We start from the raw sequence: 14,248 nt of genomic DNA on the forward strand, positions 1-14,248 counted from the left end.
ATTCAGAAAGTGAGGAGGCATGGGATACTGGGTAATTTGGCTGTCTGGATACAGAATTGGCTGGTGCATAGAAGACAGAGGGTGGTAGTTGATGGAGCTCAGTGACCAGTGGTGTTCTGCAAGAATCTGCTCTGCGACTTCTGCTCTTTGTGATTTTTATAAATGACTTGGATGAGGAAGTCGAAGGGTGGGTTGTAAGTTTGCCAATGACACAAAGGTTGGTGAAGTTGTGGATTGTGTGGAAGGCTAATGTAGATTGCAACAGAGCACTGACAGGATGCAGAGCTGGGCTGAGAAGTGGTAGATGGAGTTCAACTTGTAAAAGTGTGAAGTGATTCGTATTGAAAGGTTGAATTTGAATGCAGATTACAGGGTTAAAAGCGGGATTCTTGGCAGTGTGAAGGAACAGAGGGATCTTGGGATCCACGTCCACAGATCTCTCAAAGTTGCCACCCAGGTTGTTAGGATTGTTAGGAAGGCGTATGGTCTGTTGGCTTTCATTAGCAGGGGAATTGAATTTAAGAGCCATGAGATTATGCTGCAGCTCTATCAAGCCTTCATTAGATGACACTTGAAAATTGTGTTCAGTTCTGGTCCCCTCATTATGGGAAGGATATGGAAGCTTTAGAGAGGGTGCTGAGGAGATTTACCAGGATGCTGCCTGGATTGGAGGGCATATTTTATTACGAAAGATTGAGGGAGCTAGGGCTTTTCTCATTAGAGCAAAGAAGCATGAGAAATGACTTGATAGAGGTGTACAAGATGATGAAAGGCAGAGATAGAGTGAATAGCCAGAGATTGTTTTCCTGGGCAGAAATAGCTATCACAAGGGGGCATAATTTTAAGGTGATTTGAGGAAGGTTTAGGGGAAATGTCAGAGGTAGGTTTTTTACACAGAGAGTGGTGGGTGCATGGAATACACTACCAGCAGTGGTAGTAGAATCAGAGACATTCACAACATTTAAGCGACTCTTGGATAGGCACATGATAGATAGTAAAATGAAGGGTATGTCATTTAGTTTGATCTTAGAATAGGATAAAATGTGCAGAACACAAAGGGCTAAAGGGCCTGTACTGTCCTGACCCGTTCTATGTTCTATGAAGGAGTATATGCCAACACTGCACCTCTGTCATCCACATGGGATGGAGTTGGGGATAAAAACCTTGATTCCTGCAATGGATCACATATGTCCTGAGGGGCGGAGGTGGGTACTGCAGATGCTGGAGATTAGAGTCAAGATTGGAGTGGTGCTGGAAATGCACAGCAGGTCAGGCAGCATCTGAGGAGCTGATGTTTCGGTCAAAAGCCCTTCATCAGGAATGTTGATAAAGGGCTCTTGCCCGAAACATTGATTTTCCTGCTCCTTGGATGCTGCCTGACCTGCTGTGCATTTCCAGCACTACTCTAATCTTGACTCTATAGCCTGAGGGGCCTTGTTATGTGACTGCTGTCTGAACTGGGTGCTTCTTATCCTCTGTGATGGCTTGGGATAGCTGCGCCTAAGCTTTCTGTCAGCCTTGGCCCCCTGCATCCAACTTCACCTTTACCTTTGTCTTCTGAACAAAGCATCCACAGCAACCAGCAGCTGGGAACATGGCTATTTCTGACAATGCTCTGTGCTGGGAACATCAGGAGCAAAACAGCTCTGAGAATAATCAGTGATGACATGATTGCGCTCCCACTCCAGTAGATGCAAGCTGCACACATTCCTTCCCACAGTGAGACATGCTGCACCCTGATGGCAACAGCCATGTTGCCATCATTCCTTCAGCATCAACATCAAAAAGTACAGCAACTTGGTGAAGGTTCCATGCCAGCTGACTGACCAACACATTACATTAAAAAGGGAGTGCATGCATTGCTTCGACCCTTTTCCTATCCCAGACCCACATCAATCATGATGGTGCATTCCTAATGAAGGGCTTATGCCTGAATTGACAATTCTCCTGCTTCTTGGATGCTGCCTGACCTGCTATGCTTTTCCAGCACCACACTCTTGACTCAGATCTCCAGCATCTGCAGTCCACACTTTCCCTTTGACCAACATTTGAACCCTAAGCATGTTCATTCTGCATGCATTGCACATGGAGAATGAAATGATTGCAAGTTAAATGTGGCAGCAGTTTGCAAACACATGCCTCATGCATTTTCCTCTTTAGTGTTTTAGCCCCAGCAGACATGGATCCTGTTCTTGCATCCATCAAACTGACTCCACCTAATCTGGTCTCAGCCAATTTTAGTTATGGTTGGTGTCTACTGACTGACAAGTGATGGCATGGATTGCAGCTTATGGTGGGCACAGGAGACACATCAGATCAAACTTTGCCCTCAATTTTCACCCATTGACCCCTGAGCCACGGCATCACCCCATTATGAGGTGCACCATAGACCAGTATTCTCCCCTCTGCTCTGTTTTCTCCCCGTCAACTTTGATTGCCCCATTTCCTTTTGTTTATTAGCACTCTTTTCCCCGAGACCACCCCCCTTGCACCCTCCTCACTGATCAACACACGGATCCCCAGGACTGCATCATCTGACTGACATTAATAACAATCCCGAGACATGGCTGATAAGACCTACTGCTGTCTTTGTAAATCCCCAACTGAAGATAAATGATTCTCTTGACTGCTTGTGATGGTCCTAAGGGACTGACTATTGCCCACTCCCTCGACTACAGTTGAACATATTCCCCAATCTCAACCCATCCAAACAGGTGATTGCCTATTGCCAAAGGCCGGGATTGTATTTTCACTGTGCCCATGACTAATGTTGATCAGGACCTCCTGATTGACACCAGTCCTCCATTCATTGGACTGAGTACAGCCCTTGACCAACTTTCTGATATGGTTGAATAAACCTGTAGTGGTACAAGCCAGCTGTACAAGCTGTAAGTATTAGATTGATGTCACCGTGAGACATACAACAAGGCAATACTGATAGCCAATATGATCTGGCTAAAGTGCCAACATACTCGTGGGATTGGCATGTCAAGGCAAGGTATGGATGCTGTGAGCATGCAGATGGATGCCAAGTGAGTGAACAAATGAGCTGTTGTGAGCCACAGTCTGGTCCAATCTTTCAGCTGGATGCCTGTCCCTTTGTGCAAAGTGTCCTTGCATCAGCACTTCAATGCTAGTTGCTGGTGCAACTTGAATCACAGGTTTATACTTCCTAAGCATCCTGCTTAGGGATCAGAGAGGTGCTACAAGGATCCTGAGGGATCGGCAATTATTGGATGCCAATTTCCATGGAGGAGGGGTGTGGTCATCTGGTGCTTGTGGATTGTACATGTAGGTAACCAACATGAGAGGCTCTTTGCAGTCACCAGTGAACTGAATTTGCCAAGTAACCCTTGTTAGTTCCATATTGCGAATTCTCAGCATCGAGTTCCCGCATAGTAGGCGGTGGAATTGGAAACAGCATTCTTTAGACGTGCGATGATAAGGTCATAAACAAGCAATAATCCAGTTTAATATACAACATATCAACTTCGAGCACAAATCTCACTTCAGAACTGAAGATAAAATTGCAATGAGTTGTTTCAGACGTTGAGATAGGCCTCACTGAAATTTTCATGAAATTTTGCCACATTTCTTGCCATAACCCATGCCATTCAAGCCCCAGTAAGATTCTGCCCACTGTTGTTGCTGGTGGGTGAAAACCCGGAATTCCCAGTCTCACAGTACTGAAGGTTCAAGCACCCAACCCCCACCCCCCCCACCCCCCCACCACCCCCAAGAACTTCAGTGGTTTACAAAAGCAAATCAGCATCTTGCCAAGGGTATTTAGGGATTGATATTAAATACTGCATTTGCCAACCATGTTCATGTTCCTAAACACAAATCCATAATTTAATAAACACAGAGTTTCAGCTGACAGGAATACTTGGAAGATTATTGAACTAGATATGGGGGGGTCAGGCAATGAATTTATTCATGAATACAATTAATAATACCAAGCCCATTTGCTAGATATGCATTTTCTGGCTCGTCATGTACTTTTCATATTCTTTTCAATTATTTTCAGCCAGGTTTAAAGAGTACTCGGCTTGATGCCCTTATAAATTCTTACTGTTGACGTTCTTGCAAAGAGCTTTAAATCGATTGGGTTGAATTTCAAATGTTTTGACTGAAATACTTTAATTTTTACATTGCATTGAATTAACTGCAACTTTGTCAAGATTTTACAGATTGGAACTTTAAACTGAAATTCTTCTGAATTGTTTTAGTGACTGTATTGTTCTCGCGGTAGCCATAACATTCTCACAAAGTTGGAATGTATATTCTGATGAAGTTCCTCACATCTACTGCATTAAACTATGTCCATGTTGTCACTTTATTAGTGGTGAATATGGTATTAGGAGAAAGTGATGACTGCAGATGCCGGAGATCAGAGTTGAGAGTGCTGGAAAAGCACAGCAGGTCAGGCAGCATCCGAGGAGTAGGAGAATCGATGTTTCAGGCAAAAGCCCTTTATCAGGAATGAGGCTTTTGTCTGAAGTGTCAATTCTCCTGCTCCTCAGATGCTGCCTGACCTGTTGTGAATATGGTGTTGTTGGGAATTGATCTAAATCTGCAGACTGTGTAATGCTGAGTTCTGTAACTACTCCTAGGCTAGTCAGAATGTGTGTAGATCTCTGGAATATGCCAACATTAATAAAACATGAACAGTAAAAATAACAACTTTAAACTCCAAATCTGGGTAATGGCTGCTTCATTTATCATTTAGTCAACATTTATACCACTCTACCATGTGTGGTCCATCGTAAATCATCACATAAACAATGTGCTTATTAAAGCCCAGGGAATGTCATGATGGTATTTGTTTTTGTCCTAAATAAATTATTGCATACAATAGTCTTCACAAAATATATTACTGTCTACCAGAAATTAATAGTACTTTCTTTGTTGATTAAATAATACAGCTGTGACAGTAAGACAAACTATTTATTCCTGCTTCTTTAAATGTAGTCAGTTTCTTGTCAGCTAGTCTTGAGTCTGCATACTTTCATTGACATTTGTTGACAAATTCAGAAATAAAAACTTGTTCCGGAATTTTTAATGCTTAGGTGCAGATTTTCCTCCCTAGCTAGAAAGTGAGGTAAGTTTCATAGAGTCATAGAGTCGTTGCAGCACAGAAAGAAGCCATTTGGTAAATGGAGTCCATATTGGTTCTCTGTAGAGCAATTCAATTGTTCCATTCTCTTACTTTATCAACATAATCCTGCAAATTAATTTTCCTCAAATATCATCCAATTTCCTTTTTCAAATCATGGATCATCTCCCCCTTACTGCTTTTGTAGGAATAAGCTTCTAGGTCACATGATCATGTCCCCTTACAACCGTTGCACAACATAATTACCTTTTTTACCCATTATGTTCCTGTGAAGTGAACATCACTGGTGTAGGCTAATATTTATTGCTCATCCATAATGATTTACTTTGAGGGGAAAATCAATATAACATTGCAGCTAAAATCACTCAATCCAGGAATCATTCTGATAAATCTCCTTTTCACCCTCTCAAAAACCCTAATACTTCTTTCCTAAAGTGTAGAGACCAAAGCTGGATGCACAGCTCCAGTTGTGACCGAAATGAAACTTTGTAAATGTTCAGCACAACTTCCCTGCTTTTGTATTCAATTGCTTTATTCTAACACAAGTGTTGCCCATATCCATGTTACATTGTCTATTGTGGGTAAAATCAACAATTATACTAAATCCCATTTGCATGCTGCCTCTAAGAGAATAGAATAAACAAGCAATGCATCCCATGAGGGTGCAGTGTTAATTGATGCTGAACCAAGATAGAAGATATTGAGTGGGTGATCAAAGCCTGGTCCAAGAAATGGATCTTAAAAATGATAGAAAGAAAGAGAAGTAGATGGGATGGTTTGGCAGGGAGATTCCAGAACCTTGGATACTGGTGACTGAGTGACTGGTAGAGTCAGATGGAACGAGTGGAGGGAGTGATGGAAAAATGGTCAGTGTCAGAAGAATTAAAGTTCAGAGGAAGTTGTAGGGCTGTTGGAGGTGACAGTGAAAGGAAGGAGTGGACAGTGGAATGACTTAAACATGAGATTGAGAGTCTGGTAGCCTGTGGGGTTTGGTGAGAGCAAGTTAGAGTATATCAGCAAGGGTAGGGATGAAGGGCTTGCCCAACCTGACAAACTTAAGATATAGGCAACAATTTTTGAGTGAGCTGACATTTACAGAATGCATTGAAAGGCGAGATGGAAGAGAACAGCAGTGTGAGAGTCTGGAGGTGACAAATTTATGAATGAGAGTTTTATCAGCAGATGGACTGAAGCAGATGAGGAGTTCAGTAATTTCTGGGTTTGTGTATCTTTGTGATGGAGATGATGGAGAGTTGAAATGTTTAAAACTGGATGAATTATGTGCAAACCAAAGTTTCATTACCCAGAGCTTTTGGGTGCCAAACTATCTTCAGCTTGTTTAGTCTTGTCTTAGGAAAAGAGATCTTGAATCCTAATGGTAGTGCCTTGTTTCTGAAAACTAGAAGCTCCAGGTTCAAGCCCAATTCCAGGACTTGATGGTCGAGGAAGCAAACACTTTAAATATCAACCTGCAAATCTTTCTAATTTGCTTATGGCAGGTGGTAAGAACAGGAAGATCACTTGGTCATCCAGAATCTGTAGGAGGATAGGAAACCAATGCTGTACCTTTCCAAGCTTAATCATGATCTAGTACTTGGTGTTCCATGATTGCCAATGCCCATTTTTGGCATGAAACCTGGAGCGAGAGACAGACAGACAGACAGACAGGCTAGACAGGAAAAAAGATAAAACAAGAGCCTAACAATATGTCTTAGAGATGATGCTCAAAAAATTCAGTCTTTTACATGCTACATAATAATATTAAGTGGATCAAAAAACATTGTTGATCTTAATAAGTCATGGAAAACCAGGAAAGTGATGTTATACAGCAGCTACCAAAAACAGAATAGTTAAGTGCAACAGGGCCCATTACTTTTCATTAAATTACGATGTTGTTTGCTGGTTTTGCCAATTTAATTATTGCAGGATTCAGAATTGATATGAAGACATTTTTGGTTTAAGCCTAAACAAACAAACACACACATACATTCAGATACTCACACACATACAGAAACACAAAACAACCAAAGTCTACATGTTTACGTGCTGTAATGTTGAACTGAAGTGGGAAGGAGTGTTGCAGAACTCAAGCCATGAACATGTAGCTCGATTGACCTTGGGCAGTAAACCAATGGGTTAGATTTTCTGAGGAGTGGCAATCTAACACAGAATGTCACTCTAATTCTTCTTTATTCTGATTATTTTTTAAATGGAAGGGAACAGCTCTGCGTTTCTGGCAGGAGATTTTGTTGAGGGCTTCTTCACAAATAAGGAGCCAATTTGATAGCTGCTGTCATGTGAGAAGTATTTAAGGTAAGCATGAGGTTAGGAGTTTGGGAGAGTAGGATGCCAGCTTGGTAAAGATTATGACGGCAGGAAACCAAGTGTGTATGGTGCCGAGTGGGTATGAGGTAGGTTACCAGGAGTAGGATGCCAGATGAGCAAAGTGCTGAACTACAAAGCCACCAGGTAGGTGATGCAGTGCTTCCAGTACAACAGAGCAGATTGTAGGAATTGCATCCAGTGTTGGGCAGCGGAGGTTGTGTTGGCTCATGGGGTGGTTGGTTACAGCAATTGGAGAAGGTAGGATTTGGTTGGAGGCATATCAGGTCTGGAGTGAGGGAAGTGGATTCTGGATCATGGCTGCTGGGGACGATCTTGTCCAGAGTGGGCTAATGAGAAGTGGGGGAGTTGAGGAGTTGGGGAGCTGCGGTCGGGGAAAGGAAGGTTGCAGGGGAAAGGGGTGTTGTTTCCTGGGGATATCAGGTCTAGAATGAGGGAAAGGGGAAACCAGGGAAAGGGCAAAGGGGGATTGAGTCCAGTGAGAGAAAAGGAAAGCTGTTTTTCAGGGAATGACAGGGGATAGTTCTGGAGTAGGGCAAGCAAGATTAGGTCCCAAAGGATGAAGGGATGTCCTCTGTGGTACTGGGGAAAGGGACAATACGGTCATTGGTCAGGTCAGGGTTTGGGGGGTATAAAGACAAATATGTGATTGGGTGTTTGTGAGGTGAAGTCATTTGAATAGTTACTCAGAAGTTAGATTAAGCATTTAATTGTCTAACTTTTCCTGAGTAACTATTTATTTAAATTTCTTCAGAATCCTCTAAATTCCCCAATGTAAATGGATATTTGCAAGGATTCCAGGTTTAGGGGATTTTCTCAGCAGAATCTTCAATCTATATTGTCATAGGGTTATACAGCATGGAACTGAACAATTCCTTTGGAGTTTGCTCTGATGGGGATTCAACAGACTCCTTACATCAACTCACAACTGTGCTATAATAATGACTGTCTGGCCATTGGAAAATGCAGACCATTGGGTATGTCACTGATGAGGGGCTGATGACACACAGCAGACAGACAGTTTCTTTCAATCAACAGTGAATCGAAAGGCAGCTAGACCAAAAATGAATGAAATGGCAGTTTCAAACCAGCAATAGGTATACAGGTCATCTTGCTTAAATTAATCTGGAAGACATTGGGCCAAACCATTTGCATTATTTGGCTGCAGCAGGAAAAACTTTTGGCACAGTATTGGTGCCAAAAGTGCTTTATAACAATAGTATCAATATGTGCTCCAATGAAACTCAACATTTCAGAAGAGTGAAGAAAGAGGAATGAAGATTATATTCAGAACACATACAACTACATGGAATGGAATGATGCACTACACAATAATATTGTGTCACATATTATAATCATTTTTGGATCAATTCTTGATTGTAAGACAATCTCAATCATATTATAAAACATGTTCCTCCTCTCACGACTATTTAAGAATCTACAGTATTGCTTTAGACATGCATTGGAGTCTATTCCTCTACAAGTTTTGAGCTGTCCTATATAAAGATGTAAGAGGATTTATATCTGAAGTGCTGGAGCAGTGAAAGTTAAGGCTAGGGGATCAATACTGAACAATTTTCTTTAAGCTATTAATTCTAAAGCAGAGGACAAAAGAGAAATGCAATTATTATTAAAAATATGAAATGAATGATTTTGAGAAATTTTGTCTGCAATGTTGTTAGATTATTGTAGCATGTTAGCAGGAGTTGTCAAAGGATGGTTTTGACTAATCGCTAGTTTATTGATTGTTTTGATTGCTCATTGTTATGATTGTGGCAAATAACAACTATTAAATTTTAATTTTCATCACTGACTTTAATACTTGAGGTGTTTCATACAGAAAAAATGGTTTTATAATAGACAATAGACAACAGGTGCAGGGGTAGCCATTCTGTCCTTCGAGCCTGCACCACCATTCAATATGATCATGGCTGATCATCCTTAATCAGTATCTTGTTCCTGCCTTATCTCCATAACCCTTGATTCCATTATCCTTGACAGCTCTATCCAACACTTTCTTAAATGAATCCAGAGACTGGGCCTCCACTGCCCTCTGGGGCAGAGCATTCCACACAGCCACCACTCTCTGGGGGAAGAAGTTTCTCCTCATCTCTGTCCTAAATGGTCTACCCCATATTTTTAAGCTGTGTCTTATGGTTCGGAACTCACCCATCAGTGTCCAATCCTTTAATAATCTTATATGTCTCAATCAGATCCCCTCTCGATCTTCTAAACTTAAGGGTATACAAGCCCAGTCGCTCCAGTCTTTCAGCGTAAGGTAGTCCCGCCATTCCAGGAATTGACCTCGTGAACCTACGCTGCACTCCCTCAATAGCCAGAATGTCTTTCCTCAAATTTGGGGACCAGAACTGCACACAATACTCTAGGTGTGGTCGCACCAGAGCCCTGTACAGCTGCAGAAGAACCTCTTTGCTTCTATACTCAATCCCTCTTGTTATGAAGGCCAGCATGCTATTAGCCTTCTTCACTATCTGCTGTACCTGCATGCTTACCTTCATTGACTGGTGTACAAGAACACCCAGATCTCTTTGTACTGCCCCTTTACCTAAATTGATTCCATTTAGGTAGTAATCTGCCTTCCTGTTCTTGCCACCAAAGTGGATAACCATACATTTATTCACATTAAGCTGCATCTGCCATGCATCTGACCACTCACCTAACCTGTCCAGGTCACCTTGTAATCTCTTAACATCCTCCTCACATTTCACCCTGCCACCTAGCTTAGTATCATCAGCAAATTTGCTTATCTTATTACAAATACCATCTTCTATATCATTAATATATATTGTAAAATGCTGCGGTCCCAGCACTGATCCCTGCAGTACCCCACTGGTCACTGCCTGCCATTCCGAAATGGGAGCCGTTTATCACTACTCTTTGTTTCCTGTCAGCCAACCAACTTTCAATCCAAGTTAGTACTTTGCCCTCAATACCATGCATCCTAATTTTGCTCACTAACCTCCTGTGTGGGACTTTATCAAAAGCTTTCTGAAAGTCCAGGTATACTACATCTACTGGATCTCCCTCATCCATCTTCAGAGTTACATCCTCAAAAAATTTCAGAAGATTAGTCAAGCATGATTTCCCCTTCATAACTCCATGCTGACTCTGACCTATCCTGTTACTACTATCCAGATGTGTCGTAATTTCATCCTTTATAATAGACTCCAGCATCTTTCCCACCACTGAGGTCAGACTAACTGGTCTATCATTTCCTGCTTTCTCTCTCCCACCTTTCTTAAAAAGTGGTACAACATTAGCCACCCTCCAATCCGCAGGTACTGATCCCAAATCTATCAAACTCTGGAAAATAATCACCAACGCATCCACGATTTCTCGAGCCACCTTCTTCAGTACCCTGCGATGTAGACCATCAGGCCCGGGGACTTATCAACTTTCAGACCTAACAGTCCCTCCAACACTAATTCCTGGCAAATATAAATTCCCTTCAGTTCAGGTCCTTCAGCTACTGTTACCTCAGGGAGATTGCTTGTGTCTTCCCCAGTGAACATAGATCTGAAGTACCAATTCAATTCTTCTGCCATTTCTTTGTTGCCCGTAATATATTCCCCTGTTTCTGTCTTCAAGGGCCCAATTTTAGTCTTAACCATTTTTTTGCCTTTCACATACCTAAAAAAGCTTTCACTATTCTCCTTTATATTTTTGGCCAGTTTACCTTTGTACCTCATTTTTTCTCTGCGTATTTCCTCCTTAGTAATCCTCTGTTGTTCTTTAAAAGCTTGCCAGTCCTCCGTTTTCAGGATGTTGTGTTGATTACAGATTGAGGCAAATCCAGGAGACCCATGTAGAATAAGCAAAACTGCCCAAACTGAAATTATTTTATCTAAAGACAATCAGAGTGAAGCAAGTGAGTTAATGTCAAGAAATTTGCATCATCTGTTTTGTTCTACACTTGTATGATAATATCACGATTTGGGAGATGAAATGCTCAGCCTGCCAGCTTGCCTTATTGGAAGTACAATGAAAACAGACTTGGGAATATATAAACAAACCATATTTCAGGAGCTGTTTTTGGTCAGAATAGCACAGAGAGGGAAGAATAAATTTGTAACAAGAGCTGAATGTTTCGTTTCCTTTTTCACACATTATTTCATATGTCAGTACCTTATGAAAACACAATTTGAGCAAACAGCTCAAAGATATTTAGAAACATTGCCAATGCTGAGGACACATGTTTACAATTGAAACATTGTGGTTTCAGGTTAAAAAATGTGAAGTGTCAAAGGTTCTAAAGAGTTTTAAATTGTTTAGCTTTTATTCTTCCTAGCTGCAACAAACACACGGTCCTTTTAAAACTTATTACCTGTGTTTATATGTATGCTTAATGTTGATTCTTTTGTTTTTTTCATTCATGTTAATAGGTAATAAAATCCCTCTTCCTTTCATTCAAGAATCTTGTAATTGACTCCTTAATTTTGACTAGAATGATGGCTTGATTGATGCATCTCAGCTGCATGCTAACAGGAAATAAAAATATTTGTTACAACCAACTAAGAGAGGAGCTGAATTACTCTTCCTCACCTGGTCATAACATTGCAATATTCTGAGTGTACTAGAAGAAAAATATTATGTCACATGGAGAAAGAGCAGGAAAATGGGACCAAGAAGAGTGTGAAGAGTGTGGGCGGCACGGTGGCACAGCGGTTAGCACTGCTGCCTCACAGCGCCTGAGACCCAGGTTCAATTCCCGACTCAGGCGACTGACTGTGTGGAGTTTGTACATTCTCCCCGTATCTGCGTGGGTTTCCTCTGGGTGCTCCGGTTTCCTCCCACAGTCCAAAGATGTGCAGGTCAGGTGAATTGGCCGTGCTAAATTACCCCTAGTGTTAGGTAAGGGGTAAATGTAGGGGTATGGGTGGGTTGTTCTTCGGCAGGTCGGTGTGGACTTGTTGGGCCGAAGGGCCTGTTTCCACACTGTAAGTAATCTAATCTAATCTAATTGTAAAGATTGCCAAGGCAAGGCATGATGAGCCAATATGGCCTCTTTCTGTACTTAACGGTTCCATAATTCAACATCTGTGCAGTCTGGACAGTTCAATTGGAATCTCAGTTATGTCTTTCTCCTGATCTTTTACTTCAGGTTATGTGGTGGAAAAGATGTTTGAAATAATTAAATACTTCTGTTGCCACCAATACAGTGCAATTGGGTTTTATTGGTGATTCAACCATTCAACTTCAAGTACAGATCTCCATTCTCAACTCAATGTAATTTGTCTCTAATAAAGTACTATGGCCCATATCTCAGTACTGGCATTGCTTTAGTCATCATTAATAATTCTGAAAATTTCTTATCATATATTATTGAACTGCATCCCGCCGTAATATATATTAGAGCTGTAACTCCACAGTGGTCTATGCAACCTTTATTGATGATTTACTTTAAGCAGTGAGATACGTAGCTACAAGTTATAGGTTGATCCATGAATTGTGTGAAGATATATAAAGAGACAAGAAGCAAAACTGTGGGATAATACACGTCCACTGTATGGCACTGAGCAGTGTCAACAAAACCAGTACCTCTGTTGGAAAAAGAAATTGTTTTCACTTCTTTTGGAGCGTTATTCTGTATTTATTTCCTTTTCCTCAAAGGATTTGGAAGAGGCGGTGATTGTTGCGTTCCAGTGGCATTTTCACTTGGAAGAAGCATAATCATTCATTTTTACCTTCATGGTATTGTCAAACTGTTCAGCATCTGTAATATTGGATATGACCCAACAAAATGCATTGTATGTTTTTGATCATGTTTTAAGATTCATACAGTGATAGATCTGGCCAAGTTACTACACTCGGCTCATTTCCTGTAGTTATCTCTGTTTTGGAATTATTTTTAACAAACACTTTAAAGAAAAAGGTGGTGCTGTGGCTAAAGCAAAACCATGCATCAAAATCCCTAACATCTGCATTCTTTAAAAGCTTTGTTCCATTAGCAGGAACATTCATTTTTTGCTTTGACTTGTTTAAGCCACTGTAAGAGTCTCATTGACCCCTGGCTCTTCTCCATTAATGTGTCGCATTCAATTCAGATTGAAATTGAGAACCCTCTCCTTGTTTCAATTGACTACATTCCTGAGATGATGATTTTCCAAATTTTGTTAGCAGCATTTAGTCACCATTCTGATTATTTCCCATTTTCAGAGACTCACTAATTTTTTTCTTTCCCCAGTGAAATTCTTGTTTTCTTGTTAGTGAAGGGAGGATCGCATGTTGGGGGAAGAGTGGAAATATTCTGACAATAAAAGCTTATTGCTTGTTGATTTTCCACTAAAAATATTACCACTCAATTTGAAGGAAATTAATTATTCAGCATCTGTCAACTAAGCCAGTTACGTATTCAGATCAACGATGGTACTTTACCCACTTTGACCCATGAGTTACTTATATTTGATTTTATTAATTCAATTTCTATAGCACAAAAAGATGAAAACACATTTGTCACTGCATTAAGTTAAATTAAAACTCATGTCCTCCACAAAGGGCAGGGCCCCTGCCATTGGTTACCAGGTAGCTTGAAAGAGAAATTCACGAATATTTTCTTTTCTACCCTTGTGAAATTTTGAATTAGATTAAACGAGTGTAATTTTGACTTGATAAATAAAGATATAACCATCTGTTATAAATCCCTCACACTTTTTGTTTCCTTTAAATTCAATTGGCCTAAAATTCAGGAGAGAAGGGTATTGGGCATTGGATTGATATCGTCCATGTTACACTCATGCCCAAAACCAACATTACCCCAAAATGTCAACC

The 14,248-nt window shown here is 40.9% G+C and overlaps 1 protein-coding gene across 2 annotated transcripts in view; it reads left to right on the forward strand.

Moving 5' to 3' along the window:
- The window catches only part of LOC132829584 (CXADR-like membrane protein), a 128,461-nt gene that overhangs the window by 84,293 nt on the left and 29,920 nt on the right, over positions 1 to 14,248 (forward strand). The gene's annotated exons all lie outside the window — the stretch shown is intronic.

The sequence above is a fragment of the Hemiscyllium ocellatum genome, chromosome 29 (assembly GCF_020745735.1).
Source record: "Hemiscyllium ocellatum isolate sHemOce1 chromosome 29, sHemOce1.pat.X.cur, whole genome shotgun sequence".
NCBI classification, from domain to species: domain Eukaryota; kingdom Metazoa; phylum Chordata; class Chondrichthyes; order Orectolobiformes; family Hemiscylliidae; genus Hemiscyllium; species Hemiscyllium ocellatum.